The following is a 14,992-nucleotide window of genomic DNA, read 5'->3' as shown; positions in this document are numbered from 1 at the left end:
AAAAAAAAATCAATTTGAGTAGAAAAAAAAATCTGGTTTGTTTATTAGTTTTGCTCCTAATGCCACCAAATGGACCTCAATCTGAAATGGCCTTTGAAATCAAATTTGCTGTTCTCCAATTCTGCGACTTACTCTTTATGCTAATTTGTCTGCACCTGCAGGGACAAAGAAACTGGCAGCGTTGAACATGAGATCCAGGAAGAAAAAGCAACACGAAGATTCAGGAAATGAAACCAGGGCTAAATCACATTAGGTGTATAAAGGTTGGACTTTTCATAAAACAAGGAAAGAGTGGCTTGAATGTCTGAGAGTATTCCGACTGTAAAAATGACAGACCCTTGGTGAGGAAGCTGGTGTCCTTCCCAGGTCCCAGAAGAATGGCAGCATGGAGCGTGGGGTGATTTTACTGTAAGACCAAGTGTTGGGGCCAAGCTGGGTCTCTCCCAGCCTGTATGTCCCTTAATCATGAGGGTTATTATAAAAATATCTCGAAGGGTTTCATCCTTCAGGAATTTAGCCTCTAGAGTTGGGGTTAATTCTCCCTTCCAATTAAAAAATTTATTTAGGGCCCTATTTTGAAAGAAGTACCATGATTTTAAGGAAAAGACTCAGCCATCATTTTCCCATTGTTTTCCATTATCTGGATCCTCAAATGTTTCCCTTCTCTTGTTTCCCTGCTGCCACATCACCAGGTGTGCTCTGAAGGTGGCTGGGGACCAAACTGAGCACCCCGGCCATCATAAACCTATGGGCGCAAGTACCACACAGGAACTTGGAAATACTGTCCTCATTTTACAAATGCCCAATCCTTCAACTGCATACACTCCACACGCTCCATCTGAAATACAATAAAAGCTCAGAGAGTTAAGTATTTTGCCCAAGGTCACACTGAGCATTAGCTCATAAGAGATCCAGAGAAAGAATCTCAGATCGAGGCTCTTTCTGTTACACTGCCTCTCAAAGTCCAGAAAAAAAATTGGAAATATGATTTTTTAATATTCTAAGATGCTTCTACTTTGAATATTTTCTCTATTTCCCTGTCCAGTGTATTTAATTTTAGACTCTCCGCATTGTATACAGCACTGTCAAAATTCAAGTTCTGTCAACAGCCAGTAACTGTTGAGGTCCAATGAAGGCTGTGAATGTTATGTGTTTAATGCTCAAGCAAAAATGTTCATTTCTACCTTGGAGTTATTAGACCTGGTGGGGAAAAAAACATCAATTTGTCACGTAAAATGTTCAACAGTCACACTCCTACTGTCCTTCGTCTTCCCTTCCTAAGTGTCTCTTCACTTCTCCATTTTCTTCCCTGTCACCAGGGGTAAAATACAGGCATCACACATCTCAAAAAAAGACTTTTTATAAAATTAAGTAAAAAGAGAATCAATTATTTTATCCACTGCTTGAATTCTACTAGACCAGCTGTCTTACTTCCTTTAGACCAACCCTAGTTTCTTGTAGAAATAAGGTCACTTTCATGGTTCGTAATTGCATCAAATGTATTTTTGTAGCAAATGACACACACTCATTTATGAAGTGACTCTTTTTCATTAATTGAGTAATTGATGAGGAAAGTCTGTGTGTCCCATCTTTGTGACTACAAAGAGATGGCACATAAGAGGTTAATGGACTTTCTCAAAATCACATCGTGCAACAGGATGAGAGTCAGGGTTCACAGCTTCTGCCTCTCCAGTCCAATTTGTTATTGGAGTCACAGAGGAATGTCTTTTAATGAAACTTCTTGAGATTTTATGTCCCTAATTCTGTTCTGTTTCCCTAGGGAGGAAGTGTAGTGAAGGGGAAAGAGAATGGACATTAGAATCAGACAGACGTGGTGAGACTCCCAACTCTGACATTTGCTAGTCACATGATCCTAGGCAAGTTACATCACCTCAGAGCTTCTGTGTCTTCATTTGTAAAATGAGATAATAAGACACTTCAAAGGGCGTGTGAGGATTAAATGAGACCACGTGTGACATATACAGCAGGCACTCAATACATGTGAGCACCCTTCCTGTCTGTACTTTTTTTGTTGGACAATTAAAATAAAATTGAGCCACAAGAGAGAGATGACAAACTCTAGAAACTGAAGACTTAACTTCACTCATTTCCAATTAGTTTGTGAGTTCTAACATTTCAACTTGAAAACAAGATCAATTTTGTAGAGAAAATGCACTGATGGTACCACTTTAAATGCCAAGGTCTTCTTACCGGGCAGCATGTTCCATTGATCTTTCTATTCATGTGTCAGTGCCACACTTCAGGACCAAGGCTGTTAATAGGTAGTAGGGAAAACATGAACTGGAAGGAGGAAGTTCAGGGAGCACTAGTGGGCTATGTGGACTTTCTCTCATTCATTCATTTCTTTTCAAAGTGTTTTACTGAGTCCTACCTTCATGCTAAATACTAAAGATTACAAATCTGAATAAACCTGCCCAAAAGTAGTTTACATTCTAGAATGGGCAGAGTAAAAAAAAAAAAAACAACTAAAAATGCAATAAAGGGGCTGTGGGAGAAGTACACACAAGATGGAGTGAGGGGATAAGATAAGGTAGCCCATCTTCAAGAGAAGAAGGCACCAGGGTGGTTTAAAAGAAGAGGTGATACCTTCACTCAGCTGCAAGGTGAGTGTGGTGTGCCAGCAGACCGTGTGTGGTGAGGGGACGACACTCCGTGATGCGGAGCCATGTAATACTAGCAAGGCTCCCCCCTGGGGCAGCAAGGTGGTACTTGCTGGGTTTGAACTTTGTCCTCCAGGCAAAAGGGAGTGGAAGACAAGACCTGACTATGGCTTCTAGAAAGATGCCTGTGGAATGGAAAGACCAGAAGGGCTGAGATCAAAGCCAGGGAGATCAGCTGCCGCAGAATCTTTGAGCGAAGAGGGGAAAAGGGCTTGCCCTGCGGAAGGGAGACATGGGAAAAGGCAGAAGGGAGATGGAAGGAGAGGAATTAACAGAGTGTGTCACTGCTTGGATGTGGGGACGAGGGGAAGGGAGGACATGTGGATAACCCTGAAAGGCTAGTGTGAAGTTTACACATTCACCAGAGAGGAAACAGAGGATGGGGAGCAAGTGTGATGAGGGAGTAAAGGTTCAGACATGCCAGACCCCTAGGTAGGAACACCCCATAGACAGGAACGTGGACACATCAGAAGGAACGGGAATGTCTCCTCTGTGGTCAGGTACCAGTTATGGTAAGGTGAAGCCATGGAAATGGATGAAGGCACCCATGAGTGTGCAGTGTGTAAAGGCCAGGGGCCAAGGATGAGACCAGGGACAGCACTGCCCTTTAGAGGCGAGGCTTCTCTGGACCTCGGTTTCCTCTTCTGTTAAGTGAGTGGGATGGGCTTCTGGCTCCCCCAGGTTACCTTCACCTCTACAGTGTCTCATTTCATGCCTTTTTATTTGGCTCAGGCTTTCCCTCACAGACGGCTCTTTCTTTCTTCCACCTTTGTTATTTTTGGAAAAGGCTGTTTGAAGCTTAAGCTCCTCTGAAGGCGCCCCTTGATCCTTCTGCCACAAGGACGTGCATCAGAAGAGTACAGCAGGGAGACTTTGGGGAAGAAGAAAAGGCGAGCGAGAATCGGGGCCAGTCTCAGTGCCAGGCCGTGACCCTCCTGGGCCTTCAAAGAAGCCACAATAGCATGTATCTCCCTCCCACTCCTCAGATGTTCCGGGCAGGTGTTTTTGATACAAACCAGAAGAATAACACCAGCACCTTGTGTTAAATACTCTTGGCTTCCCTTCAACACTCTCCCCTCCTGGTACTGGGCGGAGCTCCGCCACCACAGACCGTGCTGTAGTATTGGTACTGCTATTGCTAGCAGACTTTAAATTATTAGGACCAGAGCATTTTCATTGGCCACAAGCCCATTCATAATTTTACCCACTCTTCCGCAATGCATCCTATTTTCTATGTTTCTACATCCCGCCTGCATAAAGCACATGCAGACGTTCTCTGCGGAAAGTACACCCCAAATCCCTCTTAAACTCGAGATAAAGAGGAGGAAATTCCATTTATTTTTTGTATACTGCCTGTTTCTCATTAGCCTTGACTTCTTAGGCCCTCGGGTTATGGGCCAGTGGCTTACTTTCATGGCTGTATTACTAGATTTTATTACACTTGTACCGAGAGGCAAGATAGTCTCATTTTTTATCTGGCGAAATAGGTTTAGTGACCTGATGACAACTGGCCATGGATCAGTATATTTTCCTTATTATGTGAGTCCAGGGCCATATGTTCTTGGTTGTCTGGGCAGAGTATAAAACGTATTGCCCATCACATGCAAATTCAACATGAGCGATCTATCGCCCTCTTTCTGGCACCGCCCAGTATCAGGAGATGACAAGCCTCCGGATTTTCTAAAATTCTTGTAGGAAAGCCATAGGTCCAAAAGCATTATTCTTTTCTCGATGCCAAATTAGGTCCTGTGCCATTGAGAAAAACATGTTTCATCTCATCTTTAAAAATAAAAACTTGTTTTTAGGTATTGGAAATTAAAAATTCCAAGTGTAAAGTCAGAAATGAATGCAAATGCAACAAATGGGCTTTCCCTGTATAACACTGTGATGAGGCTTTGGGTTTCTAACCCCTGGAATAAAATTCTTTCCTATTGCAAGGGCCCATTACATAGCAGAAAAGCAATAGAAGAGTTCTTTTCTCCCCTTGTTTTTGGTGGAACTCATCCTCAAATCCTCAGTTGTCAACACGGTCTCTTAAGTGGACCACTCTCAGCGACAACCACCTGGGGTCAGGCTATCAAGATTATAAATGAAGTACAGAACTGTAAGGGGGTCTTAACCCTCTTGGACCAAACCTCTGCAGGAAGCCCTTCTGCATCTCAGGTACCCAGCAAATGAGGGCCTGGAGGCCTCTAGGCATGCATGTTGTACATCCTCCAAATCCTTTCCACAGCATCCTTATCCTACCGTAGTAAGATGTCTTTCTTCTTTTGTCAGAGTAAATCCTCCCCTGCTGTCATTTAAACCTGTTCCTTTCGGCTTTGTCTTCTGCGGAGAGGGAAGCCAGCTCCGTTCGTTCGAGCCTCCTCATAACACCTGCAAATACGTGACCGCCGCCTGGGGAGGGCTGTGTGCCTCCGACTGCGGAGCACAGCGCTGCTCTGGCTCCCCGTCCCGAGGGGGAGTTAAGTTCTCCCAGCCACACTTCTGAAACCACCAGGGACTGAATGGTTGGAGGTGTCCCAATTTCCACTCAGGAGGAAGGAAAGGCAACTGACCACACTGAGCAAGGACGAGAGCAGCAGCCTGTTGTGCGTTACCGCAACCCCAGGTCCTGCACGCCTCCCGCTGAAGACAGAGGCTGCCCTGTGAGTTCTTCCGTGCGGCTTATGTAACGTCCCAATCACAGAGGTGCCCGAGTGCATCCCTCCCCGAGGGAAAATCTCCAGAGTGGGTGCCTTCTGAGCCCAATTGCTGTTTTCATAACCCTAACCTATTATGCTGATCCCAGCCCATCTACAGGAGAGGTGGACTCCGTTAACTTCCCTGCCCTTCACCTCAAGACATTTCCTCTCTTCACTTTTCCTTTCACGGCCCTTCCAGCCTCAAGGGAAAACTACTCTTCTTCTTCTCAAAGTTCAGCCCCTCTGCCTGGGCCCCAAACTTCTCCCTCACTTGCTGCCTCCGAAGATCGTGCCCTTCTCTCCTGTCCCTCCTACCTTCAATCTGTCTTTCCTGTAATTCTTCCTCCTTGGTCTAACATAATGCTAAAGGTGGTCCTTACCTCCATCTCCTCCACAAAAACCCTTCTGATCTTGATTTGGACTTCTCTTACTGTTCTTCTTTTCTTTCAATAATTGCCCATTCCTTCAAAAATGGAGCCTATGAAATGATTTTCTCTACTCATTCTCTTGTTTACTTCTTAACCCATTAACATCCACAAATGATACAGGGTGTGAGCAGAAGAGTCTATGAACATCTAACTGGGCCAGGAACCTCTCGAATACATGGCTTGGGCACAGCAAGTGAATGCTGAATGAGTAAAGGGATGAACACAGGAAAGGGATGTGCTAGCAGAGGGTCAGCATAAGGAATGACCTTTATTGAGTTACTGGTACTAATTCCTGCCAAGCACTGCATTTGGTGATACAGATATTTGTCTTACTTGATCACAGATGACTTTGTTTCTCAATTCAAGTACTGCTCTTAACCATCCAAATGATATTGAACAAGTCAGTGACCTTTCTAGATTCTAGTTTCTGATCTATAAAACAAAGTGATTGGGCTAAAGGATTTCTCATGTTCCCTGACACCTAGAAGACAGGAAGGAAAAGCATTTGGTTGTATAGGATGGAGTAGAACTTAGAGATGAAATAGTCCTGAGTTTCTAAGTCATCTTTTCCCTTTCTTTCTTTCTTTCTTTCTTTCTTTCTTTCTTTCTTTCTTTCTTTCTTTCTTTTTCTTCCTTCCTTCCTTCCTTCCTTTTCTTTCTTTCTCTCTTTCTCTCTTTCTTTCTCTCTTTCTCTCTTTCTTTCTCTCTTCCTTCCTTCCTTCCTTTCTTTTCTTTCTTTCTTATTTGACATGGAACCTTGTATCATATTTTTCTTTCTGTTTACCAAACTTATTTATTGTGTAATAATTTATTTTTTCTCTTTTTATTCAAAGACACTGGGGTCACATGGCCCAGTGACAAGATCATACTTTTTGAAGGCAAGTAGTATGAACTTGAATCCCACTTTGCCACTCACTAGCCCTATGACCCTAGACAGGCTACTTAACTGATACAAGCCTCAGATTCCTCACCTGTAAAATGCAGCCGGAAAAGGGCACCTGCAAAATCCCTGCCTCCAGGGATTTTTGTGAGAGGTGGTAGAGATAAAAAGCCTGGTTCACAGAATGGTTGGCAGGGAGAAGGCATGGTTATAAATGAGTTTCCCCCGTTTTCTCCTTCTCTTTTTCTTTAAGACCAAGGGCAACATTTCTATCAGGTTCTTAACAAACACTGCAAATACCTCGTGGACACTTGACTCAGTGGCTCCTAGGCAGACTGGTGTCTTTCAAAGGAAATGATTGACCTCTTGGAACCCCATCATTAAATGATGAAATAACAGAGTTTGGCCACCTGCCCAAGTTCGTGGCAATGTCAAAATCAGCAACCAGGTCGTTTCATGATACATGGGGTTCTTATTCAAGGCCCTCATGATGCTCCTTGGGGGATTCTTCATGGCTGATTTTGTGTTCCTCAGAAATGGAACGTTTTTTCAAACTCAATAATTATGATCTAACACAAAGACTTCTCGGTATTATTGAGGTCATCAGATGTCCTGGTGTTTCATAAGAGGAGAGAAACCCTCCCCTTCCCCCCACGTATCTTCTGGTGTTTTTCTTTCCTCCTTCTTGTTTCTCTAGTGGTACTTTCTCTGTAGTATCATGGATCATTCAACCAACCCTTTTCTCTACCTTTAGCTTTCTTTTCACATCAACTAGTTTTAGACATAAATACAAATTTCAAGAAGGGGAAAAGCCATAACATTAAATATGTATTATAATGGAAAAAGAATTATTTCAAAAATGTTCCCTGTAGAATTTAACTCCAGACACTGGAATTCATCTAGATGCTAGAAAAGGGGTAGATAAATTATGGTACAGACACACGATAAAATATGATGTAGTACTAAATGCCATTGACCGCCATATGTTTCAAAGAACATTTAATGATGTGGCAAATCACTTACAATATACGGTCAAATAATGTTTTTAAACTTTTTCAATTGTGTAAAATATGAGGTCAGTTTTCTAAAAAGAAGTTTTATATGAATAGAAAGTTGTATATATGTATAATATATGTAACAAACTGTTTACGGTTCATCTCTAGAGAGTGGGGTTATGGCAGATTCTAAATTTCCTCTTTATATTTTTTTGCCTGCTTCTTCTAATTTTACTATAATCAATAAATAGTTTGTAGTGAAAAGAAAATAATAGCTTTTATTTTGACACCATAGATTGTTAGGTATCTTCTGTGGCAACTAATAATGAATACGCAGGGTGTTTTGTTTACAAAACTGCCAAAGCTGTTCGCATGGGCTCAGACTATTATAGCTGGAGAGAACTGGAAAACAGCATCGATTCTCAATTTTTTTTCAACAGCAAAACTCTTTCTTCAGAAGAAACCTTTAAAGAGATGCTTACTATGTCAACAAAGATAAAAAAGAAGAGCGGTTCTCATCCCAGCAGGGATCATGGGCCCAGAGCATCCTCATCTTCCTGCCCACCTGATGGCAGCTGAAGCTGGTGACTGAAGTCCCTAAGGCTCTGGGAGACACTATGTGTCAAGATCCTGATATAGTACAACCTCTGTGCCGCAGATGAAGAAACAGGCACCTAGAGGGGCAGTGACTTGCATAAAGTCATCTGGGGTCTTGACCAGGACCGAAACAAAACACCAATTTTCAGATTCCTGAGCTGGTTGTGTTAGAGACTTGCGTACGAGAGAAAAAGCATCTTTCAGTGATTGTTCTTGAGATCCAAGACTAGAAACAGGGCCTGTGATGCTGATCGTGAAGTCAGCCATCCTCAGCAGTGTGCTCAGCAAGCCATATGCAGAATTCTGCCTGTTCAGCAAGAGCCTGAACGTTATTTATTATTTGGAGGTGCCCATGGCCTCTTTTTCAACCTTCAGACTCTGAATCTCCTCTGATCCCCACCTCTACCCTCAGGCTGCCTAGGTTTACAAGATATACTAGTAAATCCTTTCCCCTCGTTGCGATGAATCAATGTCCCTGGGGTCTGCAGTCCTCAACCGTGTTTCACACAGAGCCAGCTTTGGGATGAAAGCATAAACCCTCAAATTTTGCTGAAGCTGTTCGGAGAGCCCAAGGTGCTGGTGGGAGCTGGGGAGTGTTCATCCCCACTTGCGAGGCCAGCTCCTACCCTGGTAATTACATTTTGCTTCAAAAGATGTGTCCCTGCCACTGCGGTTAGATGCAGTCTTCATTTTCACCTCTCCAAGTGAAGTCTGGAGTTAAGGTCTCTCTGAGGGTGGCCTGCTGACCCTGGAGGTGCCATCCTTCCAGGAATGGCTGCATTTCGGCACCAGCTAAGCTGGGCTTTCCGTCCTGGGGTTTGCTGAGCTGTTTGCAAAGAGCTTTAGATTAAAGAAGCTGTGTACCTGAAAAGCATTATTATCACCTAATCTTTTTCTATCTTCAACTCCAGCCACAGTGATGAGGAACCACCCTCATGTGCCTCAGAGTTTCAGTTTAGTATAAGCCGAAAGGCTTGGATTTTGAAAATACATCTGAACCCCTCAGATGTGACAGAATTGAACTGGAAATCTACTTAAGAACCAAAAGAGAATGGAAGGCTTCCTACTGCTGCCCATGGAGGTGGCTGCCTGCCTGATGCTTCTGCCAGCATGGAGAAGCCAAGACAAAGTTCCATTGCCAGAGTTGAATAATATTCACTCCTTAGTGTCCAGCCAAGCTTTTGGGGCTCCCCATCTCACAAGGGGCGAAACAGAGGCAGTATTCTTGAGCTTGAGAATCAGGCTGATAAGCCAAAGACACAGAGTAGCTGGAACCACGTGCTGTGACCTTCACCACGTGCCTGATTAGATACTTGGCCGAATGTGGCTAGTGTCACCATTAGTACAATCAAAAAGGCAGGCAGGACAGTCACAAGGGGAAAATACACGTGTTTTGGGGTTATCAACAAACCAAGAGACACTAATTATTCTGAAAAATCCTACACTCTGTTGATATTATACTATTTTAAAAATCATTTTAGATGTTTCTCTTTTAAAATGTGACATGCTCATTTGAAGAAGTCAACCAACCCAGAAGTTTCTGAAGCAAAACTTCTGTCCCTCTGCCTTGCATCCCACTCCCAGAAGTAACTAATACTAAAGTTTGAAATATATTTTGGGCACCCTTCTCCGAGCTCATGTAAATACAGATAAGCACACGTGGAGTTTTTCTTCCCTCCTTCTTTCCTTCCTTCTTCCCTCCCTCAACAAAACAGTGTCACAAAAACATCAAAATACTTCCACTAAGGTTTAGAAAACAGTAATACTCCTTTGATATGAACTGTTTCACCTGACCCAGAGTCAGAATGAGTCAAATTACTGTACGTGTCTCTTCTTCGCACCCCCCACTCCCCTCCACTTTACAGGAAGGACAATGGGCAGATACATGGGCATCGAGCAAGCAAGAGAGGATGGAGATTTCTCTTGGTTTCTGTAACCAGCACAGCCAGTTCTTCTCAAAAGCAGAGGAGGTGACCCAGGAGCCCTTGCCCTAACTTCAGCAATGTGGAGGCTGGGGGCTTCCTGATCTGTGATTTGTTTGATGCCAAGAGTTATCCTGCCCAGTGGGAAGCTCACGCCACCAGGTGGTCCCTGCAGGCCCCAGTAGAGCTTCTGGATTGTTTCGGAATGGGACCAGATTTGACCCTTTCAATATCAAAAGCTCCTACAGAGGGAAATGAAAGCTATTTCTGATCATTTAGATAATGTATTAATCTTTGCCCCATAGCTACGACCTACAACAGGAAGGAGAGAGACAGAGACACTGAAAGAGGCACCAGAGGGTCACCATACCCTGATAATGTTTGAGACAAATAAGATCAATAAGAACAAGTACCCCTTGATTTTCAGGGTCCAGTTCACAAAACATTAGAACCCTTAACTGATGACCCCCACCAGCATACACACACTTACACACCCACATCACCCTCTCACACATGCTCACCACTCACATGGAGACACATGCAGAAAGAGTGGCACCTTTATTCTCACTCACCCTGCGGCCCCCTCCCTGCACTGCCCCAGCCCAAGAGCCTGCCCTCCCCCTGCATCTCACACTCTCCCCACTACCAGCAGCACGCTGGGCGCTCTGGGCTTCTTCCCCAACCCTACAAACCCCGTCAGAATGGACCTTTAGGAAAAGGGCTTGAAGTCAGACACTGAAATAGAAATTAGAAGTCACTGAAAACAGTCACCTCTTCCAGGGTGTTATCAGTCAGTAACTGAGCAAACCCTTTACTTCACTTTGTTTAATAAAAATAAGGCCATCCTCTTCACTTCTGACACCAAAAAGATTAATTGCCCCTGTATTAGTTCAGCCCTGCTCACATGAGTATAAATGTACACACTTGTAAAACACACACACACATGCATACACTCCTCAGTCACTGCCACCTTAACCAATGCAATGAAACACAACTCAATACAATATAACACAATACAGTACGAAGGCAAGTTAGAAAGTTAGGACTTATACACAGTCAAACTGATCATCTCTGCAATCCATTTTTACCATAAGAGCCAACCATCATCATGTGACAATGCCCTAGATGGGAGGGAACTGGCAGTTCCACCAATCAGTAACCCACACTGCAGCACTTTGTTCATCTACTATACATACATGCATATACGTGTGTGTGTGTGTGTGTGTGTGTCACACTGACTATATTTAGTTTATCTGTCTTCCCTAATTTAAAAGATGACTAACATTAGTTGAGTATATACTAGGTGCTAGGCATAGACATTCCTTTACAAACATTAAATCATTTAATCCTCAAAAGAACTCCATGGTGTTGGAATTCTTAGTATCCTTTTTAGACGGTGAGCTTCCTAAAGGACTGAGATCCATAAGACAGTCTTGTGTCTGCAGTCCCTGGTACAGTGTCTGATAGATAAACCAGCAGGGTGGCTTGACAGATAATGTTGAGATCTTAAAACTAGAAGAGATTATAAAGGTCATCTAGATCCTATTCCATCTGATCATAAATTTCGTCTAAATGGTCATCTGGCTTGTGTCAACAAAGCTCAACCAACACTCCACCTTTGGATACAGACCACCTATCCATGGAGAACTCAGTTGAAATGCTCTCTACTTTGAGTCAAAACATCTCCTTCTCTGAATCTCAACCCATCAACCTTTTGTACACCTTAGTCTTTTCCCACATCTATGCTAAAGACCTTCAAGTATCTCAAGTCTGCTCCCATGGTTCCCAGATCTTTGTCTGATGGAACAGAACTAGTTTGTTCAATTGTTCCTTATCCTTTCAACATGTTTTAGAACTCCTCTAACATTCCTTTTACATGTCTTTGTTCTCAAGATTGAGTGGTGAGGTGGGGCTAAACACAAAGGTTAGTAGTAAGTGGCAGGTGGTTAACATACATGAGTGAGTTTGGCCCTGCTCATGGTAATGAAGGAGTGATAAGGATGGTGGTGAAGGAGGAGGCCCATCTTACCAAAATGCCTTCAAATAAGAAAACAGACTTCGTGAAAACTAAATATAATGTGCATTTGGACTAGAGTCACCCACTGAGTTGGATATTTCCTGAAACACAGCAACTAGAACTGACCTCAAAAGTCTGGGTGTCATTTGACCAGCTCTCAGAAAAATGATGTTAATCTCTCATTGGAGTAACTATACTTCTATTAATGCTGCAAACGTTACATTAACCTTTTAGAATGTGACATTCTGTTGACTCACATCAGGCTCTCTGTGAACTAAAGCCTGGAATTATTTTTATAGGGCTGTTATTAGTTGTTTTTCTTGAATGCAGTTTTAAGATTCTGTGTTTATGCCTACTAAATTTTACCTTGTCAGATTCGGCCTATCTTTCTGGTCTGTCAAAGATTCTTTTAAACACTGACTTTTCCATTTTTGCCATTCAATGCAAATAATTCCTTTGCTAGTTTCGTGTAACCTATAATTATGATAAGCATGCCTTTTTATTGAGATATAATTCACATACCATAAAATTCACCCTTTTATAGTGAACAATCAGTGATCTTTAATATATTTGCGAAGTTATACAACCATCACTGCTATCCAATTCCAGGAAATTTCATCATGTCAAAAAGAACCTCTATTCTCATTAGCAGTCCCCATCCCTCCTCCCTTCATCCTCTGGCAACCACTGATTTACTTTCTGTCTCTAAGGATTTGCCTATTATGGACATCCCATATAAATGGATTCATGTAATATATGGTCTTTTGTGTCTGGTTTCCTTCACTTAGAATAATGTTTTTTTAAGATGTGTCCATGTTGTACCATTTTATCAATACTTAATTTTTATGGCCAAATACTAGTATATTGTATGGATATAGCACGTTTTGTTTATTCATTCTTCAGTGGATGTACAGTTGGATTGTTTCCATTTGTGAACATTAAGAACAATGCTGCTATGAACATTCGAATGTAAGTTTTTTTGTGGGCAGATGTTTTCAGTTCTCTTGAGTATATACCTAAAAGTGGAATGGCTGGGTCATATGGTAACTCTATGTTTAACTTTTTGAAGAAATGTCAAATTGTTTTCCACATCAGCTGAACAATTTTACCTTCCCACAAACAGTGTATGAGGGTTCCGATTTCTCCACATCCTTGTCAACACTTTCTACTGTTTGTCTTTTTGATGATATCTATCCTACTGAGTGTGAAGTGGTATTTCATTGTGGTTTTTATTTGCAGCTCCCTGAAGGCTAATGCTGTTGAGCATCTTTTCATGGATCATTGACCATGTGTATGTCTTCTTTGGAGAATGTCTATTCAAACTGTAGCCCAATTTTGATTTGGATTATTAGTCTTTTTATTGTTGAGTTGTAGGAGTTCTTTATATATTCTGGATACAAATCATTTATCAGATACATTATTTGCAAATATTTACTCATTCTGTGGGCTGTATTTTCAATTTCCTGCTATTGTCCTTTGAAACACAAAAGTTTTGAAGTTTGATGAAGTCCAATTTATCAATTTTTTTCCTTTGTTTGTGCTTTTGGTGCCATGTAAGATGTACTGCCTAATCCAAGATCACAAAGACTTACACCTATGTTTTCTTCTAAGGTTTTTATAGTTTCAGCTCTTACATTTATATATTAAATCCACTCTGAGTTATTTTTCATACATGGTTACTTTTCATATATGGCTTCAACTTTATTCTTTTGCACAGGATATGCAGTTTTGCAGTTGTACCGGCACCATTTGTTCCCACACAATTGTCTTGGCACCCTCGTTAGAAATGAATTGTCAACAAATTTAAGGGTTTATTTCAGGACTCTCAATTCCATTCCACTTTAATATGTCTATTCTTATGCCAGTAGTGCACTGTCTTTATTACTGTAGCTCTGGAGGACAAATATGTTTTTCAGTGTTACAGAAGTCAGTTATGGAAGGGTGAACAAGGCAGGACTGAGGACGGAGCCCTGTGGCATATGACACCAGAATATAAGCTCCATGAAGGAGGAAGCACATCCTCAGTACCTAGAAAAGGGTCTGACATGTGGCAAAGCTCTGAATAAAAATATGTTGACATTGAATGAATAACTGAATAAAAAGTATGATTAGAATCCACCATCAAATTTCAACCATGTATGGATCTACCTAGGTGAGCCAGGATTCTGCCTTGTCTTTCCATCATGTCTGCAAAGCTAGTGTGGAAGTCCCTGCCAAATGTTTTGCTGAAGTCTAAAGGACGTTTATTTTATTGCTCAGTGTCAGGATACTGAGTGTGACATCCATCAACTTACTAGCAAGAGAACAATGACTTGGACCATTCGTGGGACAGGCAGGACTCTACCTGGTGAGTTAAGAAGGAAATCCTCTCTTACCTATTCCCTTAAAGCCACCATTATCAACTTAAAAGAACTGCAAAATCCCATGCCACCACATTCATATTATTTGATAATTCAAGAGAAAAAGAAGAATCCCTGTCTGGTGAACTAACAGTCTGAGACATCACATTTGCCCTTTTGGGAACAGCAAGCTCAGGAAGCAGCAATGAAAAGCAAGCAAAAGAAGACCCTGCACACACCCTCACTGAGGGTCTGCCAGGGCTCTCCTGGCTTCTGAACGGGCTCTGGACGGTTGAAAGACAACAGACAGAGCAGATTTCAGCAAAAGACGAAAGAAAAATCAACAAAGAGAAGGAGAGATTCCAACCTTACCATAGATTAATGACTAACAGAGTTTTTGCTTTTTAAAGTTCGATGTTTTTTTCTTGATTGTATGTGACAGCTGACTT

The 14,992-nt window shown here is 42.1% G+C and overlaps 1 protein-coding gene across 2 annotated transcripts in view; it reads right to left on the bottom strand.

Moving 5' to 3' along the window:
• ASTN1 (astrotactin 1) overlaps window positions 1-14,992 on the bottom strand; it is a 293,273-nt gene that overhangs the window by 205,884 nt on the left and 72,397 nt on the right. The gene's annotated exons all lie outside the window — the stretch shown is intronic.

The sequence above is a fragment of the Vicugna pacos genome, chromosome 21, assembly GCF_048564905.1.
Source record: "Vicugna pacos chromosome 21, VicPac4, whole genome shotgun sequence".
NCBI classification, from domain to species: domain Eukaryota; kingdom Metazoa; phylum Chordata; class Mammalia; order Artiodactyla; family Camelidae; genus Vicugna; species Vicugna pacos.
Note: the sequence above shows the minus strand (reverse complement) of the source record. Positions and strands in the feature narration are given on the sequence as shown.